Raw genomic sequence first — 21,608 nt, 5'->3', positions numbered from 1 at the left:
GGTATATGTGTATGGTATATGCTGTGTGGTATATGCTGTATGGTGTATGTTATATGTGTATGGTATATGGTGTATATACTATATATATATATATATATGTATATATATGTATATTTATATATGTGTGTGTGTGTGTGTGTGTATGGTGTAATGTGTATATATGTGTATGGGGTTAGGTATAGGGCCTGCTTTAGGAAGATGGGTAGCCTTCTTCCAGTAATCATCAGTGGCTCCTTAGCTAGGAGTGGGAGTTAGCGTCTATGTCTTCCATATTGGATTTGGTCTGGCTGACTCTCATACCGGTCTCATGAATGCTGCCACAGCTCTGTGAGTTCCTTCTTTCTGCTTCCTGTCATGTCTGGAAAACACTGCTTCACTGTTGTCCTTCACTTCTCTGCTTTCCACAATCTGTCTTCATGCCCCTTCCGCAGTGAGCCCTGAGCCTTGGGAAGGGTTAGATGATTTATTTATTCAGTACATAGCTGTTAGGAAATGAATTATGGGCCAGCCAGTTACATTCAAATTTAGTATGATAATAAGCAAATCCCACTGTAGCAATTTCAACCACTTTCCCTAGAATCTTGAGAACCAGGGTACTTTATTAGTTGTAGTTATCACAGGAACTAAGAATAAAGGGGACTGTGGCTTGGCTTATTAGCAAATCATACACAGAGCATGGACATGGTCCTGGGTTCCAGTCCAAGTGCTAAATTTGTGTAAAAAAGTTTAAGAGAGAAGAAAGAAAAGTGTAAGAGTTGCAAGCAAGAGAGAAGTGAGGAGGCCGTCAGCGCATGCCTATCAGACAGAGCAGTGGCTTTAAAGGAAAACAACTTACGGGACTTGTGTCTTCATTTTTGGTTGTTGTCATTAGTAAGAATAATTTTTCATAAAAAAAACTGACATCAATGTGAATTGCATCTGTAACTTTCTTTTAAAAAACTATCTAAAAAACAAATCCCTTGTCAGCACTTCATTTTTCTACTGTATTCTGAAATTAGAAGCTTCTATCATGAGTAGCCTTTATAAAAGCAAAATGACCAACAGCTTACAGCAGTGGCCTCCTGCTCAACGTTTGAGTTCCTGGGCTGTGCACAGACCTGGGCAGACAGAGAGGCTTTTCTCAGCTTGGCTCTGGAAGGACAGTTGTTCACATGAGTCTCAGATACTCTTTGGAGGGAGGGAGCATGGGCTCAAGGCCCACCTGGTTCTTTTTTTAGGTTGGAGCACAGCAGGGCAAAGGCCCAAGGAAGGATAGGGGCAGGAAAAGAAAGATTATGAGGGTGTTAAGGACAACATTCTTTTAATTGAAGAGAAAATTTAAAAAATATTTATTGTATCACATAAGAGCTAATTTTAAGAAAAGGAGTTTTCTGTGGAGACATAAATTGTTCTTAAACTTTTCAGCTTGTAGAAATCCCACCCTGTGATACAAGCAAAGAAACTCTGCCAGTGACTGTGGCTGAACAGAGCTGGGACCTGAACAAAGGGTGGGGAGGGTGGGGTGATAGTGCTTCTTTCTCCATCTTAACCTTGTCCAGCCACATGAGTCCTTTAACTCTGTTCTTATTGTCGTTGTCATCACCACCTCCTCCTCTTCCTCCTCCTTTTCTTCTACCTCCTCTTCCACCTTTTCCTCCCCTTCTTCCTTCCCCCTCCTCCTCTTCTTCCTCCTCCTCCTTCCCTTCTTCCTTCTCCTTCTCACTTATTCCTACCCTTAGTTAACCTCCAGGTATAATACACAGAGGCGTAATACACAGAGGACCGTCTTAACATGTGCTTAACCATTTCCACAGGAAAAGCAAGTTCTGGCTATTTTGATTCGATTTTTCCCCTTGATCTTTTTCTCCTCATTTTCATATGCTTAACATCAACATATTCACCATGTACTTAGTATGATTGTCTTTTGGCTTAATATTACTTTATATCTACATTTCTACTTAATGATCAAGCTCAAATATAGGTTTAGCAAGAAACTCTAGGAAGCAGGGGGAGAGACACTAGCAAGCAGTCAAAAGGCATGACTGGACTCAAGGAAGCTCAATTTCTTCTGTGGGCTCCTCACTTAAAAACTTCCACTGATAGGGACTCATGCTCCATACCCTTAGGAAACCTCTACTTTGTGAGAAAAAGCCACTTAAACAATGTAAGCATGCTTGGCATGTAATTTGCATGCGCATAGTTTTCTTCATATTTTCTATTACTTAAGTTATGCATGTGATTTTCTTGCCAGTTGTCTTGAAGGACGTCTTGAGATAATTCCAATTTTATTTTTAAATTCAAACTTAAGTATTCATTTTTGGAAATTGTCATAGAACTATGCATATTTGCTGGGTAGAGCATGACATTTCATGCCTTCACTATTTGCTGATCAGATTAGAGAAATTGGCCCTTCATTACATCAAACAAATTTCATTTTCTTGAGTGAATAAGTCAATCCAATAATCTATTTTAGGCTGTATCGACATATCCATATATACCTATATATTATGAATATTTATTTGCATATACATAGGTATGGCTTTAATATTACATATCAAAGTAATCTTTCATTTCTTAAAACATCAATACGCATTGCTTCAGAGTTTATGGAGTGTCCATCAATAGAATCTCTGACCATATTCTTATGAGGAACAGTGCCAGTCTTGGGAGAGATACGTTTTAAAGGGGAATATTGAAAGTGATGTTTCAGAAACTTCATAAGTGCCCTAGTACCCCATACAGAAGACAGAGGTTGATGCCTCTCCTTTTGTTAAAGCTGCTGGGCCTTGAAGCACAGGGTTGTCCTAGGCTGACTTACTTCACTCCACTTGGTTGAGTGAGTCATACTTCTCCGAGAATTAACTGCTTTAACAGCATGCATATAAACCATCTCTCCAGAACATTTCCTCTGATAAAATAGCACACTGGGTTCCATGCAGCCTGCTGATAAAGGCAGGAGAATCTATTTCTTCAATGAGACACATCTATCTATTCTCCATATGCATGCGTTTAAATTTTCCTTGAGCATCCTTTAAAGTGGAGTGGCAGAGTTCGACTGCCATCCACATTGAATGCAAGAGCATTTAAAGGTTTTCTGGAGAAGCCTTAAGGAGGGCAAACTGTTACCTCACTGTGCTCTCATTGGAAGAACATGAAAGGATTTCTGGGAAGGTAACTAAAGAGAATTTCTTTTGTTTCCATGACTCAAGAATATATAATTGTTCACATGCAATATTGGATTTTGTCATGAAATATTGATGTCAATGCACATTTGACTTTCTGTTGTCAAGATTAATAACATTTCCATTCTTAGAACAACCTGTTAACTACTACAGATTCAAGGTTTTTTTTTTTTTAATTAGAACATTAGCTCCTTTTACATAGAACTATTTTGCAAACAATAATATAGCAGCGCCTTAGTGTAAAAGAAGGTTTGGAAGTCAGTAGAGCCACGGAACCATGTTGGCCGTTGAGCTTTGCTGCAGTGTGGTGAGTATTCAGAATGAATAGAGTTGCATGCTCTTCTGTCTTAAATTTAAGGAAAAGCCATTGTGTTCGTTCTTATCATTGGTATTTGGTACCAACGACACTACTTTTTCCTTTTCTTTCTCCTTTTAACAGCTATCCTGTTTGTCTTTCCTTGGTACTATTTGAATGTATTTGAAATGGAATTCACAAGGCAGATGTCTTCCAACTCCTTAGTCATACTTGTCAAGCTAGATATGAATAAACCATCCAAATAGGCTAATCTGTCTCCCCGACAGAACCTAAAAGCTCCTGTGATCATCTGTTCAGAGTAGGTTTTGCAAAGCTCAACTCTGAACATTCTGAGCCATATAATCATCTGTTGTGGGAAGCTGTCCTGTACACTGTAGGATGAGGGACTGGTCTGTGTATTGTAGTGAGCTATGTCCCACCAGTCTCCAGCTGTCTACAGACATTCCCAAATACACTAGGCTGCAATGGTGATATTAGTAGTGGAGAATCATTCCCCATTGAGGAGTACCAGACTAGAGCTCCTGCAGCTGAGGAGATCTGTTTCTGCAAAGACTTGATGTGTGTTTCACTTGTTTCACCTGAACTCTGTTTGAACACAAGCCTCAAGAGCACCCCTAAACTTTACCAGCTTTGGTTGCATGGCTGCTTTGCCCAGATGGGATTCTTTGGGATATCAAACGGCAGGAAGAATAGCATAAGTTGGACATTTTGGTGAGATCTGGGTAAAAGGCCAGTGAAGAGTAGTGGCCACCTTCACTGCTTGTCCTGCCTTCAGATCAATGTTTGTCTTCTTTCCCTGAGTCTGGACCCTCTCTAAAACACCACGTGTTTGCCCTGTTCTCTGTAGCTTTCTCCAAGTCTCTGAGCCATTTCCTTCAATTGTTGTGTTTTATTGTGTCTATAGTATTACTTTTCTTTTCATGTCCTAACCTCCCAGTTGACACAGATGTCATAGCCTTTCTGAAACATATATTCAATGTTAGAAAACTATGCTGTGTCTAGTCACAGCAACAAATGCGTGAGATAGGAAAAGGGAGTGAAATGTATGCTGACTCACAGTTTCAAAGGTGTCAGTTCATGCTCGAGTGGCTGCACTGTTTCTGGGTCATGCTTAAGGCAGTTCATTATGGTGGAAGGATGCATCCAAGCTCTGGGTTCAGTGAGAGAGAGACTCTGTCTCAGAAACATAAGGTGGACCTTGGAGCTGACTGTGAAATACCATGTAGATCTTCAGAATTTGGATAAAATTGAAGAAGGTATTCCATGTTAGGAAGGAACTATTGTCTTGGTGGATGAGTTGGTCGTAACTAGCCTTGATTAGACAGTTTCTATGATTGAGAACATACTTTGCCTAAGAAACGACCTATTTTCAGTGAAACAAAATAAAGAGACTAATGTTCCCTATAAAAACTATGAAATATATTTTTTATCAGGAGTGTGTGTGTGTGTGTGTGTGTGTGTGTACACATGAGCATGCACATATGCAAGTTGAGGTAGAGGCCACAGGACAACCTCAAGTGTTGTTCTTCAGATGCCATCTACCATTTGAGACAGTATTTTTTATTAGTCTTTTATTTGCTGAGAAATTTAGTCTGGCTGACCAGTATGCCCCAGAGATTCACCTGGCATCACCTCCGCATTACTGGGATTACAGTTGTACACATTGGCTTTTTGTTTTTGTTTTTGTTTTTTTAAAGTGGCTGCTCTTTTAGAGGTCCTGAGTTCAATTCCCAACAACCACATGGGGGCTCGTGGCTATCTATAAAGGGATCTGATGCCCTCTTCTGGAATGTAGGTGTTTATGCAGACAGAGTACACCTACATTTAAAAAAAAATGCATAAGCCAGATGCGTCTTGGCACATGTCTTTAATCCTAGCATTTGGGAGGCAGATGCAGAAGCAGCAGATCTCTGAGTGAGTTCCGGGTCAGCCAAGGCTGTCTCAAAAAACAAAACACCAACCAACAAACAAAAATGTGGGTTAAAGAGCTTGAGTTCAGACACTTAGAGTTGCAGGACATTCACTTGATTGACTGAGCTAGCTCTCACCGCTCTGTGAGAGGATTTCTGTTCTTAATGTACAAATGAAAACCCCTCTTAGGAGGAATGTTAACTGAATATCGTTGAGGGCCACTTTCTATTTCCTTTTTAGCTCATTTGTCCATTCTTAACTTTTACAGCCTTTTCTTTCCTTTCCCGACTTTTTACTCCACAAGTCATGTGATTTCCATGCATACAGTTCTACGTGTTTCTTTCCTCATGTCTCATGGATTGTTACGGACAACTTGATTTAGTTGATAACTTGATTTTGAGTTGTTAAGGTGGATAGTTGGGTAGTTAAAGGGATAATTTTAACTATTAGGACGGGGAGTTGGAAGAATGCTTTTATGACCTGCAGGCAGCCAAGATCTGCTGAAACGATTTATTTTCAAATCTTTGAAGATAGTCAGATGTTAAGTTAAAGACTAACACTGAAATATGTTAATTACCTGTTGCTATGGTGATCGCTGGCACGTTTCTAGATTCTGTCTTTACTATAGGTACCAAAAAAAAAAAAAAAGAATGAGTCTTGTGAGTAAATGCTGTGTCCATAAAACTCACTTATAGAGTAAGTAAGGCTTACAACAACCATTTTCACACTGCAGGCTGTGAAGAGGAATATGGAGGAGGAGGAGAACAAAGGGAACTTTCCTTCTGTCTTTCAGTTACAGTTACAGTTAGTTCGTTTACATTTCTAGTGCAGTTTTTGCCTTTCCCTAAATTCTGTCTGGTTTTGTTCAGTGGCTTTTGTCTGGCTGTTCCCCCCACCCCCCAACCCCCGATTCCTTACCCTCTCTTTCCCTTTTATCCTGTAGCATGATTTTGGTCTTGCTATACCTACCTTGCCCTAAGCCATTCACCACTCATCTATATATTTATTCAAGAGAAATATCCATCTATGTCAAGTTTTATTCTTTGTGGTTTCTGTAATCAGTAAACAAATCAAAAGGCCCTTGCCCTTAACCAGTTTATATTCTAGGAGAGAGGAGAAGATGAAAACTCATAAACATAGGTATATTTTCATAGTACATTAGAATGACAAAAGCTATGGGAAAGCTACATGGCCAGATCTAGGCTGAAGAAGCTCAGGGACGGACACAGTGAGTTTGGGGGAGTCAATATCAAACCCATGGTCAGGTATGCATTATTTGGAAAGTGACATTTAGGCAAAGACTAATACCTACAAAGGAGTGGTTATTAATCATATGACATAGGCAAAAGAGCCCTGAGATAGGAGAGTACCTGGGATGTACCAGTAATAACAAAGGAGTCCTGAATGAACAGGTCAGAGTAGGTACAGAGGAGAAAAGAGGGCCTGAGAGGTCATGAGCAGTACTGGTACTGATGGTGGTAAATTCCACGTTTACTGTAAGTGAATTCAGGAGCCTTGCAGGGATTTGAGTAGAGGTGTGATATGATAAGTCAGTCTTTATAGACTGCTGTGTGGTATGGGAAGAGCAGGGAAGTCAGACAAAAGAGTCTTGTATTGATGTTCCTGAGAGATGTGAGGTTCATGATGGCAGAGGAGAGTATAAATGACGAGTCCGTGTATTTCAAACCATAACCAAGAGAAGTTGCTAATCAACCAGATGTGCAGTATGGGAAAACCGAAGTCAGGATGATTATAAGGATTTGCCTTCTCAGGAAAGGCATTCTATCAGCTAAGGCACAGACACTGAGGCAGGGTCAAGAGGAAGTTGAATTGTATTTTGAATAGTTACAGTGAGAAGCAACTGTTAATTTTTACCTTAAATAGTGACATGGCTTTACATAGCCTGTAGTAACTCTGGCTTTTTTGAAGCAAAGAAACACTAAGCAGAAGGGAAGTGATGGCAACTGAACTTCTAGAGGGAAATAGAAATTGGCCCTCAACGATATTCACTTAGCATTCCTCTTAAAACGGTTTTTCATTTGTGTATTAAGAACAGAAATCCTCTTACAGAGCCGTGACAGAGAGCCCAGTGAATGTCCTGCAAATCTAAGGGTCTGAATTCAAGCCCCTTAACCCACATTTTTGTTCATTGATTGGTTTGTAAGCGCCCTTGGTGAGATGCTCTCCTTGTTGCTATGGTGCAGGATGCTGCTGCCGCACTATCCCATCTTATAGATGGATAGATGTAGCAGAGTGGCGAGTGTGTGCTGACACGTCTCCACAGCTCATGCCTTACCTTTATCACTCAGCAGTTTCGGTGCTGTGCATTCGCTCTCTGTTTGCCTCCTGCAGTTAGACGGTCCACGTGTTAGCCTGCTTTTCCTTGCTATCACCCAGCCTTCCCTAACTTCAAAGGATCATGTGGCTCTGTAAATTTTGCAGAGTACTGTTTTACTCAACACTGAAGGTTTTGTACTTTTATCCCATTTGTGTTTATTGCTTTTATTACTGTTCTGTGGAAAGAAACAGAATAACTGCTGATTATTTTCTCTTCCTTTGATTGTTTTGTATCTGTCAGATGCTTCTTTTCTCTTTTATTTCTTCCAGTAAAAGTATCTTCTGTATGTCTACCATTTGGAATTCTTATTTTATTTCTCTAGTGTCCCCAGCTTATTAAAATCTACATTTGTATTCTTGATCAGTTATTAAGCTTAGAAATACCTGTCATTTGTTCCCTAATGATGTAGCTATTTGCATGTAATCCAAACTACTTATCACACTTACATCAGAATTAATCATTTTCCTGCTTAGAAGCTGTAAGTGAATGGTCACTGCATATAGAATAAAATGCAAACTCAAACTCCTCACATGATTGCATACTCTTAGAAAGTAGTATGCTTTTATCACTGGTGAGAAGGCTAACCACATTGGGTTGCTCTTTATGCCAGAATTGGATCTTGTTTAGACTCTGCCCAGGACACTGGCCCAGGTTCTTAGCCTTTCATGCTATCTGTCTCAAAGAGCAAACGTGTGTGTGTGTGTGTGTGTGTGTGTGTGTGTGTGTGTGTGAGAGAGAGAGAGAGAGAGAGAGAGAGAGAGAGAGAGTGAGTATCATTAGCAGACATATCTTGTCCTGCTTTTTAATTGCCCTTTTCACTTTTGAAATTATCTGATTATTTATTTGTTTATAATGATAATATTTATTCTCCAACTCTACTACCAAATACAAGAGAGGAAGTTCACCCTCTTCAATGGCTCATAATCTCCACTAGGTATTTGCTAAATTAATTAATATTCGATTACCTGAAAGGGAGAAGATTGGAACATTTCCCACAACATTTCTCATCAAGCTCTAAAATGAGACTTATCTGACAATTTAGTAACTAAACAAATTAGATACTGAGGCCTTTCTAGTTGTATTGCAGGCAGTTTCACAAGGAGGAGGGGGGAGGAGGAAGAGGAAGAAGAAGAGAGTGAGGAGGAAGATGAGGAAGAGGGAAAAGAGGATGAGGAAGAAGAGGACTGATGATCCCAGATGGTCTGCTGTCAGCTGTTTGGCTTGACTGCTGCCTTATACCAGTCCAGCCCCCTGATCTGTCTCTGCCAACTCCAAATTTGGGAACTTTCTGGCAGCCCTCTTAGGAGGAAATCTGTGGCTTCCTTGGCTACTCTGCTGTGCTCCAATCAAGTCCCGTTTACAGCTTGCCTTGGGGAAGTTTGTTTAAAATCCCTGTTCTGTCATGGTGGCAGCTTCAGCTTCCCACTCCTCTGCTGTTTTAAGGAAGGTGTACATTTTCTCTGTGTATCATCATATCTTTTCAGTAGATTTCTTGGGAGAGGGAACTGATGTGCATGTCTGTCTTCCTTCTCCATTTGGAAATCCTTTAGTTTTTTTTTGTTGTTGTTGTTTGTTTGTTTTGTTTGTTTTGTTTTTTTGGTTTTTTGTTTGTTTTTTTGTTTTTTGCTATTGTGGGAGATGCATGGAGCCTTTGAAGAACTGAGTGTATGTGCCTGATTAACAGCTCTGCCTGGTGTCCTCACAGGGCATGGATTTTCTTTCTCTGAAGAAGTAGAGACTATTTTTGTTGCTTCTTTCTCTGGAACACAGAATTCAGATTCACAGATAGGAATTATCACGCTTGATCAGCTTTTCTTTCTTAACTCTCACTTGTTACTATTGAAGATACATATCCCAATACTTAGAGTTGTCTAAAGATTGGTTTTTATCTCCTCTGAGAAAATGGTGAGATGAGAGCTGTACCCAAACTTTACAAATACACAACTTGTGATGAGCCCAGAGTGTTTCTATCTAATGATCACTAGGCCTAGGTCCAGAAACTAGCCTCCATAAGTCTAATCTTCTGTAAGACCAGACCTTGAAGCCCTCAGCTTCAAACTTCTGTCTGGTAACCTAAGCCTAGAATATTTTTAACCTCTGAGACTTACTGCTGAATAAGCTCATCCGTTTTAGTTCTTTCTGAAGTCTGGCTGGCTGGTTCAATTTAGCTGTTCTGGTTCAATTTAGCTGTTCTGGCTCAAATTCCTTTCCAAGCTGACTACTTCAATCTGACTTCTCTCAGCTTCTCACTGAATTGCTCTGCTTGGCCTCAAATTAACTCTGACAATTTATTCTATTCTTATGGGTCCTTCTTATTCTCTGGATTCACTGGCCTCAACTGCACTGCAATGGACTCACTGTACTGACTCCCAACTGACTGAGTCTCACGTACTGCTCTTAAATAGCCTTTCTTTCCTGTTTTCATGACAGTTGGGCAGATCCTATCTCTGTCTCATTCTGTCATCACTTTTTCTGCCCTTCAACTAGACATCATTGTTTGGGTTACATATGTGTTCTAAGTATGTGTGAACCAACCCCCAGCAGCATAAATACCCCCATTCCCAACATTATGTAGGTGGGGCCTTCTATTACTGGCTTTTGCCATCTTCCTGACCAAGAGGTCAAAAGAAAACTATGTTATAGACAGTAGATGAGGATAGAGCCCAGTGGACCAAAATGGGGAGAATGAACCATCTACCTTCCTTATGTCCCATTTTGTTGAGCAGCAATCCTGGGATCACAAACATGGAACTGTGACTGACTACTTTCCTGGGTGCTGTCTGTTCCCAAAGCTATGAAGAAGGGAATAATGTCCTGGATGTCTCTCCCTGCAACACCCATCTCATATTTCTTTGACCATAATCTTTGTTGTTGTTATACAAAGTAGTTGCTAAACAGATATGACACAACAACAACAACAAAGATTATGGTCAAAGAAATATGAGATGTTCACAGGTTCTTAGCCCAGCCATTTTAGTGGTAGTCAGAGCTCTTATTACAAGGTGGATATCTAGGAGCATAACGATTTTCTGACAAAGCAGGAGTTCCTGACAGCTGTAGCTGGCAAGTCTAACTTACCTACTATAGTTCTAGAAGAAGATCGCAGGAAGTTAAGTGGATACATACCTCAACAGGCCAGGAGCTGGGAATTACATTACATAGTTTTACACTGGTGTGACAGTATAGCTTTAGGAATAACATAAGGAAGTAATGAATTCTCTGTGGCCATGGCCCCAGAAGATTTCAGAATATCATGACAGGGAAGGCATGGCAGAGTTCATGGCGGTGTCCATAATGATAAGATCATCTGGGAGAAAGCCCCTCACTATAGAAGACTAGGAAGCACAAAGTAGGGCCAGAACCAGGAGTCAGCTTAAATACCTTTCAAAAGTCTACTCCTAGGAGTCTATGTAGAAAACTGGAAAGAGATTTAACAAGAGAGTAATGGTATAACTGAGGCCCACTGTCCTTTGGTCTGAGCAATTGCATATTTTAACTTTAGCCTAAGCATGACTAGACGGGCTTTGATTAGAGTCTATTACAAAGGACTTTCACATGGACTGGAATTATGTACGTTGAGGATCACTTGAGGTCAAAAGTTGACTATGCACTGAGAAATGAAAATCTTCAGTATGTGAGAGTCTGTTAGCTAGTCTAAAGCATATAAAAGGAGGATGTCCTGGTTAGTTCTAGGTCCGCTTGATACAATCTAGAGGCATTTGGGAAGAGGAGAATTTCAGTTGAGAAACTTCCTCTGTCAGACTGCCTGTAGGCAAGGCTGGAGTGCATTTTCTTGATTAGTGATTAGTGTTGGAGGGCACAGCTCACTGGGACAGTGCCATTCCTGTGCAGTCGGTCCTGGGTTATATAAGGAAGCTGGCTGAGTATGGAATGGGGAGCTGGCCAGTAAGTTTCATTCCTCAATGGCTTCTGCTTCACTTGCCACCTCTTAGTTCTTGTCTTGGTTCCTGCCCTGTTTGACCTTCATGATGGATTGTGATTCAAATATATAAGCTGAAACAAACCCTTAATTCTCCAAGTTGTTTTGATGAAGGTGTTTACTAACATCAATAGGAACCCTAATTATAACAAAAGGTAGCAACAAGTATTATGGCATGAACTTATAAGGAGCAGGTACCACCACCCAACAGCTCAGTAGAAATCTCCTTGGATGGATTGTGGAGAAATAAAGTCAGCTCTACATTCTCCCTACTAAGTTACAGTTGTGAGAGAAATTAGCTGCAGATGAATCAGTAAACCCAGACTAACGGTTAACTCGTCAACCGGTGGTTAGTTTCTGCACATCATATATGGATGGGTTTGGGGATGTAAAAGCATGGACACAGGTCCCATCAAGGTTAATTGGAAAGATTAGGGGAGGAAAGAGAGTTGTAGAAGGTGAACTGATTGCAGAGCAGTGTGTAGATGACTGTCACAGCTCGGAGTATACACAGGTCTGTATACCATGTGTTGTTGTAAAAGAGCCTTCCATTGTAGTTACTTTCCATGCTACCTTTTTAAGTGCCTGCCAGAGTATTTGTAAACCCTGACCCAGGTAACCATCGAGTTAATCTCCTGAGTCATGCTATTTACTGTTACCCATATGAATGTGGACGACTGCCAAAAACAGTGATTGTGGTTTTGGCATGATACAAGCTCTTTCTGACAGAAATTTTTGGTCAGTATGTTTAGCTGTTTATTGAGGCCACTCTTGGAACAGGAGACCAATACGATGCCATCACAGAAGGAAGGATACACAAGGTCCTCTTTAACTTGGGCTTGCTTCCAGGTCATTCAAAATATGCATTGAATATCCCAGGCTTATTCTTTATCTCAGGGTGACGCCACACCAGATTCTAAGCTGTTCAAGATGATACAGAAATATTCTCCTCCAAGAATTACCCAGAAGTTTGAGAAAGGTGTATGTCCTTGAGGCACCAGAAAGTTCAGTTTACCATGGGGTCCATCGTTGGGAGTTTTCTTGTGTAGTAACAGAATGGTGGTGCTGTCAGAGCTTTGGCTTTGGGAAGGAGAGTTCTTAGATATCATACAGTAAGTAAAAAATTCTCACTGGAAGAAGAAAACCTGAGTGATTCTGTTTCTACATGAGGAGCAAGCACAAGGGGACATTCTATTCTGAAGGTATTTTTGTTAGGAATCTGTGAATACACAGCTTATATTGATTGCTAAAATTTTTAAGACAACGTTCCTTGTCTGGAATGAACAGAGCATCATTTTGACAGGAAGCACAGATAATTGTGTAAGTAACCCTCCAAGCCTTTGGGTTCAAGAGATACAAAGCTTATTAGAAGACCATGGTCATGCCTGTTACTGGGTCTGTATGCGGATATGCATCACTCCAGTGAGGAGTCAGTGCTTTAACCAACATCTGGGCACATCAGGCTTGATCATGTGACTTTTGAATAGGTGTGGCTCAATATTTGCCTTTTAATTAATTGTAAAAGTGATATTTTCATATTAATATATGTTTAAGCCTGTAGAGGCTGCACTTTATGGTCTCTGTGTAAATGGAATGCTCCTGTGCCTCTGAGGACTCTGTAAGTAATTCATTCTTCCCTTTCTCCAGTCATGCAGTGTAAAGTGTCTTTTCTATTTTCTATTTATGCCTTTAGTTGAAACTGATTAAAAATGTCAAACTTGCAGCTTTAACAAAATAATATCTGCTGTTTGAATATAATACAGGCCAAATTGTCTAAACCTTAATTAGGCTAAGCTTGACTTGACCTCAGTAGGAATCTGGCTGAGGCGCTATGTTAATTACCTTTGCCTTAAAATATGTAAGAGTTTTCCACTCAAGGAACAATACATGGATAGCTAAACTAATAAAATGTTTAAATAGATGCAAATTAAACTTGAAAAGTTTAAACTGTTGTTTTCATCCTGTAAGTCAGCGAGAAAAAGCATACAGACTGTAGTTCTAAATTATGTCCACAGAGCATTTCAAATCCAGCGAATTAACTCTCCTCCTTTGTCCATTTGAGCTCATAAATGTTAACTTCAGAAGTGCTTCAGATTCTTCTATTGAAATAAACTTGAACTGACAATAGCCAGATGATGTAAAATTGGAACTGAAATTCTATCCGTGGCCCATCCCATGTTCTTCCTCATAGGTATTAGAGGACTCATAGGAAAGCTAGTGTTTTTATTCTACAGAAACTGTAATATTTAGGCAAAGTGGGGCATATAAATTCCTTGCTGCCAAGAAAAAGCAATTAGCAGTGAGGGGAAGACAGAGGGAAATAAATAAACAGAACTATGCTAGATAGTGAGTGAATTCAAAGATTTATTTAGAATGACTTGGCTTATAGAAAACAGGCCTCAACATTTATCATATGCTTTCATTCAAGCCTGATGTGGGAACTATAGTCTTTTCTTAATAGGCAAATTATGTCACCAAACCATTTTTGTACTTTATTTCTAAATAAATAAATAGAGATAGAGTATATGCTATATTGTACAACCAATATACCAGAGCTAAACAAATAGCACATCAGAAATTCAATATATCTGTGCCAATATTGTACAAGGATGATGGCTCCATGCTTGGCTGGGAGTGTGTGCAGGGGTGATGTATGTATCCTGTGAGCTCAGCCCAGAAGTTCCACTGCTTGTGAGTACAAATTCAGATTTATATCTGATGCCAGGAAGCCATGCTCTTAATTTCTATAATGTACCTTCTCTCCCACAATTAGCCCTTTTATTTTGAAGACAGTGGGCTATAGGGAATGAGTGGGGCTGTCAATGAAAGTCTGGAAAAGATATAACACTCACGACCCACTCAAAAACATTTTATTAACTAGTCTTCCCTAAACCTAACCACAAGCTCACCACTAAGACTCAAATAGGGAAGGAATTTACCCTACAGTAGGCTTACCTCCAAAACACCTTTCAGGAAGAGTTAATAATATATGTAGTTCCTCAGAGGAGTTCTGTCACTGAACATACTTTCTTAAAGTAGGTGGGAAGTGAAGAATTGGAATTAGAGGTTGTATCCATGTGAGATTAGCAGGTATTGGACATCATTGTAAAGTTGGAATACAGTTTACCAGACTGTTAGGATCAAATTATTTTAGGAGGAAGTATTTATTCAGATACTTCTTTTTTTTTAAAGATAGCATCTCACTGTGTAGACCAGGTTGGCCTAGAATTCACAAAGATCTACCTGTACAAGGGACTGGATGAGTGTGTCACCACACCTAACTGAAGCCCCCTTAAGGAGCTACAGAATCAAACCCTCAATGTAAAAGAACAATTTTCATCAAAAGTTAATTACCCAGCAACAATGGATATGCTAAAGTGGGTGGGTGGGTTGAGGACCATGAGGCCTCAGCCCAGTACATAGAATTACAGAAAACTAAGGACTGGTGAGAGTGGAAGAAATAGATACCCCACCACCCAAGACATGCCAACTAGCTATCCAGTAACAGATGGTCAGCCCTGAAAACAACATACAAGTAACATTAGGAATATATATGTATATGCATATATGCATACAACACCACCTAATGAAGACAAGAAAACAAGAAAGAGAGCAAGTAGAGCATATGGAAGGGTTTGGAGTGAGGAAAGAAAAGGGGAAATAGTGTAATTATATTATAATCTCAAAAAATAGAAAAAGATTTAAAAATAGTAACAAAGAAGCCAATCGGAATATAAGAAAACAAAATAAATCTAGTGAAAATTAGCCCTTCAGGTTTTGAGACATTATATATGAAAAATATTGAACATCTTGAAGAAATCTATAGTACAGAAGCATAAAAAGTAATATATAAAACATGTCTACACAACCAGGATTGTGTGGATTTTTCAGTTTATTTCAATGATACTGCATTTTAGAGCACATTTTTCCATGGTATGCTTCTTTTGCTCAAAACTGCTTGACTTTTGTTCCCATTAAGACAGGGGAGCACAGCTCATTCCTTGTCTCTGTCAGGAACAAGGCATCTGTCCAGTCCTGTGTTTCAGCAGGGTTCCCTGCTCCTGTAGTACACACTTCAGCAGTGACTCCTCTGAGATGGGGTGAATGGGCTTCGGGGAACTGAGCTGTAATGGGAAATGGTCAGTTGTACAGAAGGCCTTTTACATTTTCCTTTTGGCAGTCTGCTAAATCAGCTGTGGGTAAGAGATGTTGGGCTTTTAAAGTATGATATCACTGAGAAATGCTTTTTAGAAAAACCTTTTGGGTTTTAAATTTTCTTCTTATTAACCAGGCTTTGGCAAATGATAGCCTGTGGTCCACATTCAGCCTGTTACCTGCTTCTGTAAAGAAAGTTTTAGTAGAGCAGAGGATTTCTGATTCATTTACATATTGCCCACAGCTGTTTTCAGGTTGTAAGTGCTGAGGAGTTGCCATAGAGACCGTATGTTTTGAAACACCTCCAGTGGCAGCTCCCTGGCCTTCGTAGAGGTGTTGGCTTCTCCTGCTGTTATAGTATTGCCATGTAGATGTTCTCTCTACATGAATGTTAGGGGACTGCAGAAGGTCTCATGTGACATCTTCAGGTGACAGAAGAAAACCAAAGCTCAGGTAGTTAACAAGCTATATAAAAGAAAGCAGGTAGTAGGTAGTAGGGGCTGGATTTCAACTCAGAAACAACTCCAAAATAATGTATTTTTTCCCTCTATGAATGGCTGTTTCCTTAAATCAATGTAAATACAGTTCAAGAAGAAATATAAGCATTATTTCAAGAGTAAAGTGGTTCAGTTCTCCAGACTTGGCTGTCCTAAGACTGGAGCTGTGATGTGTTGAAATTTGGACTTGATACTGATGACTGCGTTTGAATCATAGTCCGGGCATTAACCTTGGCTGAGTCATTGAATTTCCAGCCTTCTTGTGCTGCAGTGGGGCGGTGTTGGGAGGGAGCTCCTCTGAAAAGTGAGGAGGGTGTCTGGAGGGTCTCTGGGCTCCTCTGGCTCTCCTCTCTATGATGCTGTTGTGGCTTTAGGAGGTGGCATTTGATCTGGGCTTTGGAGTGTGGGGTGATTTTGACAGGCTGCCTCGTAAATGAGGGGGAAAGGTATTCCAGGTGGTGAAAACAGTTTGAGCAAAAACACAAGGACTAGTGACTGTATAAGGAATTCCAGGAATGGTGTATACCAGTTCTGTCTGACAAGACCCGGGCTTAACCTTGCAGCAAACCAGAAAGCCAAATGGGATCTGGCACCGAACTGAGAAAAGACCTCAAGCTAGGCTTAGGATCTGGGAATTCCTTCTTGCAGTTGTACAATCCTAGAGGTCCTGTAGTGACTAGTCCTGTGATTGGCCTATTCTCCTAAAATCAGTCCCAGGGATAGAGACCATACATCATCTCTTACATATCTGGGCAGCTCTTGGTGTAAGAAAAAATTTCAGTACTCTGAGTCAAAACTTACAGGGTCTACTTTTCGCTCTCCCAGCATGTAGGTAATGAGAGACTATACAGAATAGAACGTGTTTAGGAAAGGCCTGACCCAGACCTGGGACGTCATGACATAGTTTGTCTCCTCACAAAGAAACTACATTTTACAAAGCTTTCCAGTCATGAAGTAAGTATTGTATGTAAGTCATGAAGTGTATCCGTACAGAGTCAGTCGCTGATTGAGAACACAGGAACACGATGGTATCACTGCTTACAGGGAAGCTGGGACAAGGACTCTTGCCAGCAGAGCTGGAGGATGAAAGGAAAGGGTCCTGGAGTTTTAGGAGTTGGTCAGATTGGCTAGCGACAGAGGGAGAGTGCTCAAGGAAGGGGGCTAGGAGACAAAAGTATGAGTGTCTGAAGGGAACTGAAAGCCCTCTTTGACTGGAACATGCCTGTGTGAACCTGATTTAATAAGAAGCCAGTACCTACTTCTTACACTTACTTTTAATTATTCAGTGTGTGTATATATGTGTATACAAGGAGATCAGAGACAACTTCATAGAGTCAGTTCTTTCTTTCCGCTGTCACGTGGATTCCAGAGAGAGAGAGAGAGGGAGAGAGAGAGAGGGAGAGGGAGAGGGAGAGAGGGAGAGAGGGAGAGAGGGAGAGAGAGAGAAAGAGAGAGAGAGAGAGAGAGAGCGAGCGAGCCCAGGTTGTCAGACTTGTATTATCAAGCCCTTTCTTTCCTCACACAGCCATCTTGCTGGCTGTGACTAGCCAGTATTACTAAAAGGGATCAATTCTCTTAACTCTCTCAGATATGTGTGTGTCCCTTTAAAAATATTAGAATCCATAAAAATATAGAGCAAGAGATAAAAATCACCTTTAATCTCAGCAATCAGAAATAACTTTTCTTCAGTACATGCCTGTGTTTCTATATAAGGGTACATAAGAGAAGCATGATCTTATTGCACAATATAGTTTTCTCATGATATAATAGTATATGCTAGCATTTCCCAGATCATGCTGCTAAAAGTTCTTTGAAAACTTTAAATTTTTCCATTAAAATATAAGTATATCACTTCTTTCCTTCCCTTTCCTTCCTTTAACCCCACCCATGTCCCCTCCACTTCCTCTCAAGTTTATGGCCTCATTTTCTCTATTATTATTACATACACATACACACACACACACACACACACACACACACATAAGTATGTAAGTGTATACATATGATGTATATGTTTACAACCCTTTGAGTTCATTTAGTATTGTGTGCCTATGATTTCAGGGCCAGCCACTTGGTACTGGATAACTCATTAAGTGGCTCATCCCTATGAAAGACTAGTTCTCCTTCTCAGCAGTCATTAGTTGCCTGTAGTTTTTGTCTAAGAGTGGGGCCCAGTGGGATGTCCTTCCCTTTTAGCGTATCTATTGACATTGTCTGTGTCCAGGCCTTGTCTAGGCAGCCATATTGTCGTATCATTGGTGTAGCTTACAAAGCTGTTATTTCTAGGAGACATAATCACAGCCAACTCTCTGGTACCCTCTTATATGATGTTCTCTGAGCCTTGGGTGCAGGATTTATGTTGTAGATATAACAACTGGGACTAGGCTCCCCAAGAACATTTGGGCTCTCCATTAGGACAAGTAGTACTTTTCTGTGGTGGTTTGTTTGCTGTACAGAGAAACTTTTGTGATGAAGGGTGAAAGCTGTAGGCATTATGTAAGTTTTAGAATGCAGATAGGAGTCATGCTGGTATAGGAAAGTGGTGGTAATAAGATCTCTATTCACCTGTGAAATCTGAAGATAAAGGAATGGAACTAGAACATATTATATTGAGTGAAGTAACCCAGACCTAGAAAGACAAACACAGTTCAGAGTCCCAAATCTTCAGATGTGAGTATATAAGGTGATTTAACCACAGAAATCAGTAAAGCAAAACAGAACCATATGAATGGGAGGCCAGAGACAAGAGGATACAGGTAATACACAGGGGTACCTGGGAAAAATAGGAGAACATTGGGGAGGAAGCAGAGAGGGACAAATACAAAAGGAAGAGGGACAAATAATATTAAAGAATGTTTGATGAAACCTCAAGGAATCATATTACTTCATACTTACCTAAAATTATCTGTAATACTTATGTGTGTATATCGTATAAATGTGACATGCATGTGTGTATATATCTTAAATGAAGTCATACCACTTGAGGTAACAGTGTTCCCCACAAGAGTCTTAGATCATGTAATAAAACCCCAATACCAGGCACAAGAAACCTCCATTTGAGTTGTCATAGCAGTCTAAGTGACTCCCCAAACAATATTGACTATTGGTGTTGCCCTTGGCTGTCTCTCAGAGATTAAAGATAAATGTATGTCTATTCCTGAAGACATGTACACTTAAGATAGTACTTAGGAGGTTTGAGCTGGATATAAGCTAAAAGCTTTGTCTAGCATTCGTAATACCAGAAGGTATTATGCAACCTGCCAAGGGAGAAGCACAGTCAGTAGTCCCACCCAGCTGTGAGGCCTATGAACCACAACAATGACCAATATCGAAAGGTAGGTCTAAAGGTGCAGGAGGATCACTCTTACCTCAGCAGTAACCAACAACTGTCTAATTGTTCTTAAGGCCCAACTCAACAGGAGGGAGGTTATACCTGGTATAAGAAATGTAGCCAACTCTCTGGACCTAGTTAGATCATGGATCTTAGAGGAGAGCTTTTAAATAATATTTTTATTAATTCTTTGGGAATTTCGTTAAATGTATTTTGATCATAGATGCTCCCTATTCTTCTGAGATCCACTTCCCCCTCTTATCCCCGTCACTCCCACAATTTGTGCTGCCTGTATACTCTTAGATGCTGGACCATGTACTGCAGTGTGGATGACCTGCCAGGGGACATACCCATAAAGAAATTGACTCTCCCCTTTCCTGAGAAGCCATTAAACCATTCATAACTCCTCACTTAGGGGTAAGAGCTCATGAACCTTCTCACTCCAGGCAACAATGTTGACTGACTTGATCTTAATGTGGGCCGCACAACTACTGCGAGTTCACAGGTGCAGCAGACTTATTATGTCCAGAGCATGGTTTCACTACAGCCCTCATCTACCACTAACACCTACTGTATTCTCACCTCTTCTTCTAGTGTGTGTGTGTGTGTGTGTGTGTGTGTGTGTGTGTGAGAGAGAGAGAGAGAGAGAGAGAGAGAGAGAGAGAGAGAGAGAGAGGACTGAGCAGTCTATTGACACTTATCTCTGCACTTGGACCAGTTCTACATTTCTGAGTTAAACTACCATCCATCATACAAAGAAACTTCTCTGATGGGTGCTGAGGGCTGTAGGTGTTGAAAGACACAATACAAATGTAGACAACAGTTTGATACTGTTTCTCTTTGGTAGAATGATGATAGTAGGCTTCTCCCCCCTCCTGCCCTCTCTGGATCTGTAAGCTTCCCAACCACAAGTTCTTGGCTATATTTATAGTACATACAAGTGTGTCCTCCCGTGGGGCACATCTTAAATCTGATGGGAAAAAAGGTGGGGTTGGTTACACTCATAATTCATACCACTGTTATACCCATGGACATATCTTGCCAATTGGTTTTTTATGTAGTTTACAGGATTCACAGCTGGTAAGGTTGTCAATGGCTTACCCCCTTCTTCCCCCAGTAGCCTAGATAGCACCTTCCAGTACTATGAAAATGAGTCAGCATGGAGAACGTTTCTAGGTCCGTATCAATTTGATCTCTCCATGTTCTGTGACTACAGTGTATGCTGTTTTCACCAATAGGGATTTACCTTCAAGGAGAACTTAACTTCTAATAACTACACATAATTTAAAAAATGATATTTACTATATGTAAATGTTTTATAACCGGTCACATTTAAGGTACATGCATTTTTCTTTACTGTAACATGTAATGTGATAAACAGGTTCTTTGTAAATTAGTATCTGCATCTGACTGGTTTTTTGGAGATACAGATAACCATGTCAATGATCTAGTGGAATTGTCTAGACATATAGGGTCATGAAGGATAATTTTAATATATGTTTTAAAAAAAGTTACAACAGGCTTATAGCGGTTGAGTCAGAAAGAGGTGATAGTAAGGTAAAACTAATGATGCTTATACTGACACACTTTAGCTCAAAGTATGAGTATAAGTAAAATTCGGACATCAAGCTCAAGGAAAAGAAACTGCTTATTCTCAGTCTAACACTCTCCCTCTGAGCCATTTCAACAAAGGTGATTATACCTAATCTTAATGTATTTGTTTTCTAAACAGCTTTGTGAGATCCTGAGTGTTATCTATATATTTTATATATTACAGGCATCAGGGTTAGTACTGAAAGGTATCAGTAGTGGTAGGGACAAGACATTAATGAGAGACTGATAGTACTGTGCTCCAATGCAGGAGATACCAAGAATGAAGAACAGATTTGATAAGTTGGTCTAGGAAAGGGAAACTTTCAGTTGACTTTACCTTTATAGACACAAGGTAAAACTGTCAGG

General features: G+C 40.2%; 1 protein-coding gene across 6 annotated transcripts in view; it reads left to right on the top strand.

The window, feature by feature from the left end:
* The window catches only part of St7 (suppression of tumorigenicity 7), a 254,759-nt gene that overhangs the window by 176,121 nt on the left and 57,030 nt on the right, over positions 1–21,608 (top strand). The window lies entirely within an intron of this gene.

Source organism: Grammomys surdaster, unplaced genomic scaffold (genome assembly GCF_004785775.1).
Source record: "Grammomys surdaster isolate TR1022 unplaced genomic scaffold, NIH_TR_1.0 335, whole genome shotgun sequence".
Taxonomy (NCBI): Eukaryota; Metazoa; Chordata; class Mammalia; order Rodentia; family Muridae; genus Grammomys; species Grammomys surdaster.
This window is presented reverse-complemented; position numbering and strand designations above follow the sequence as displayed.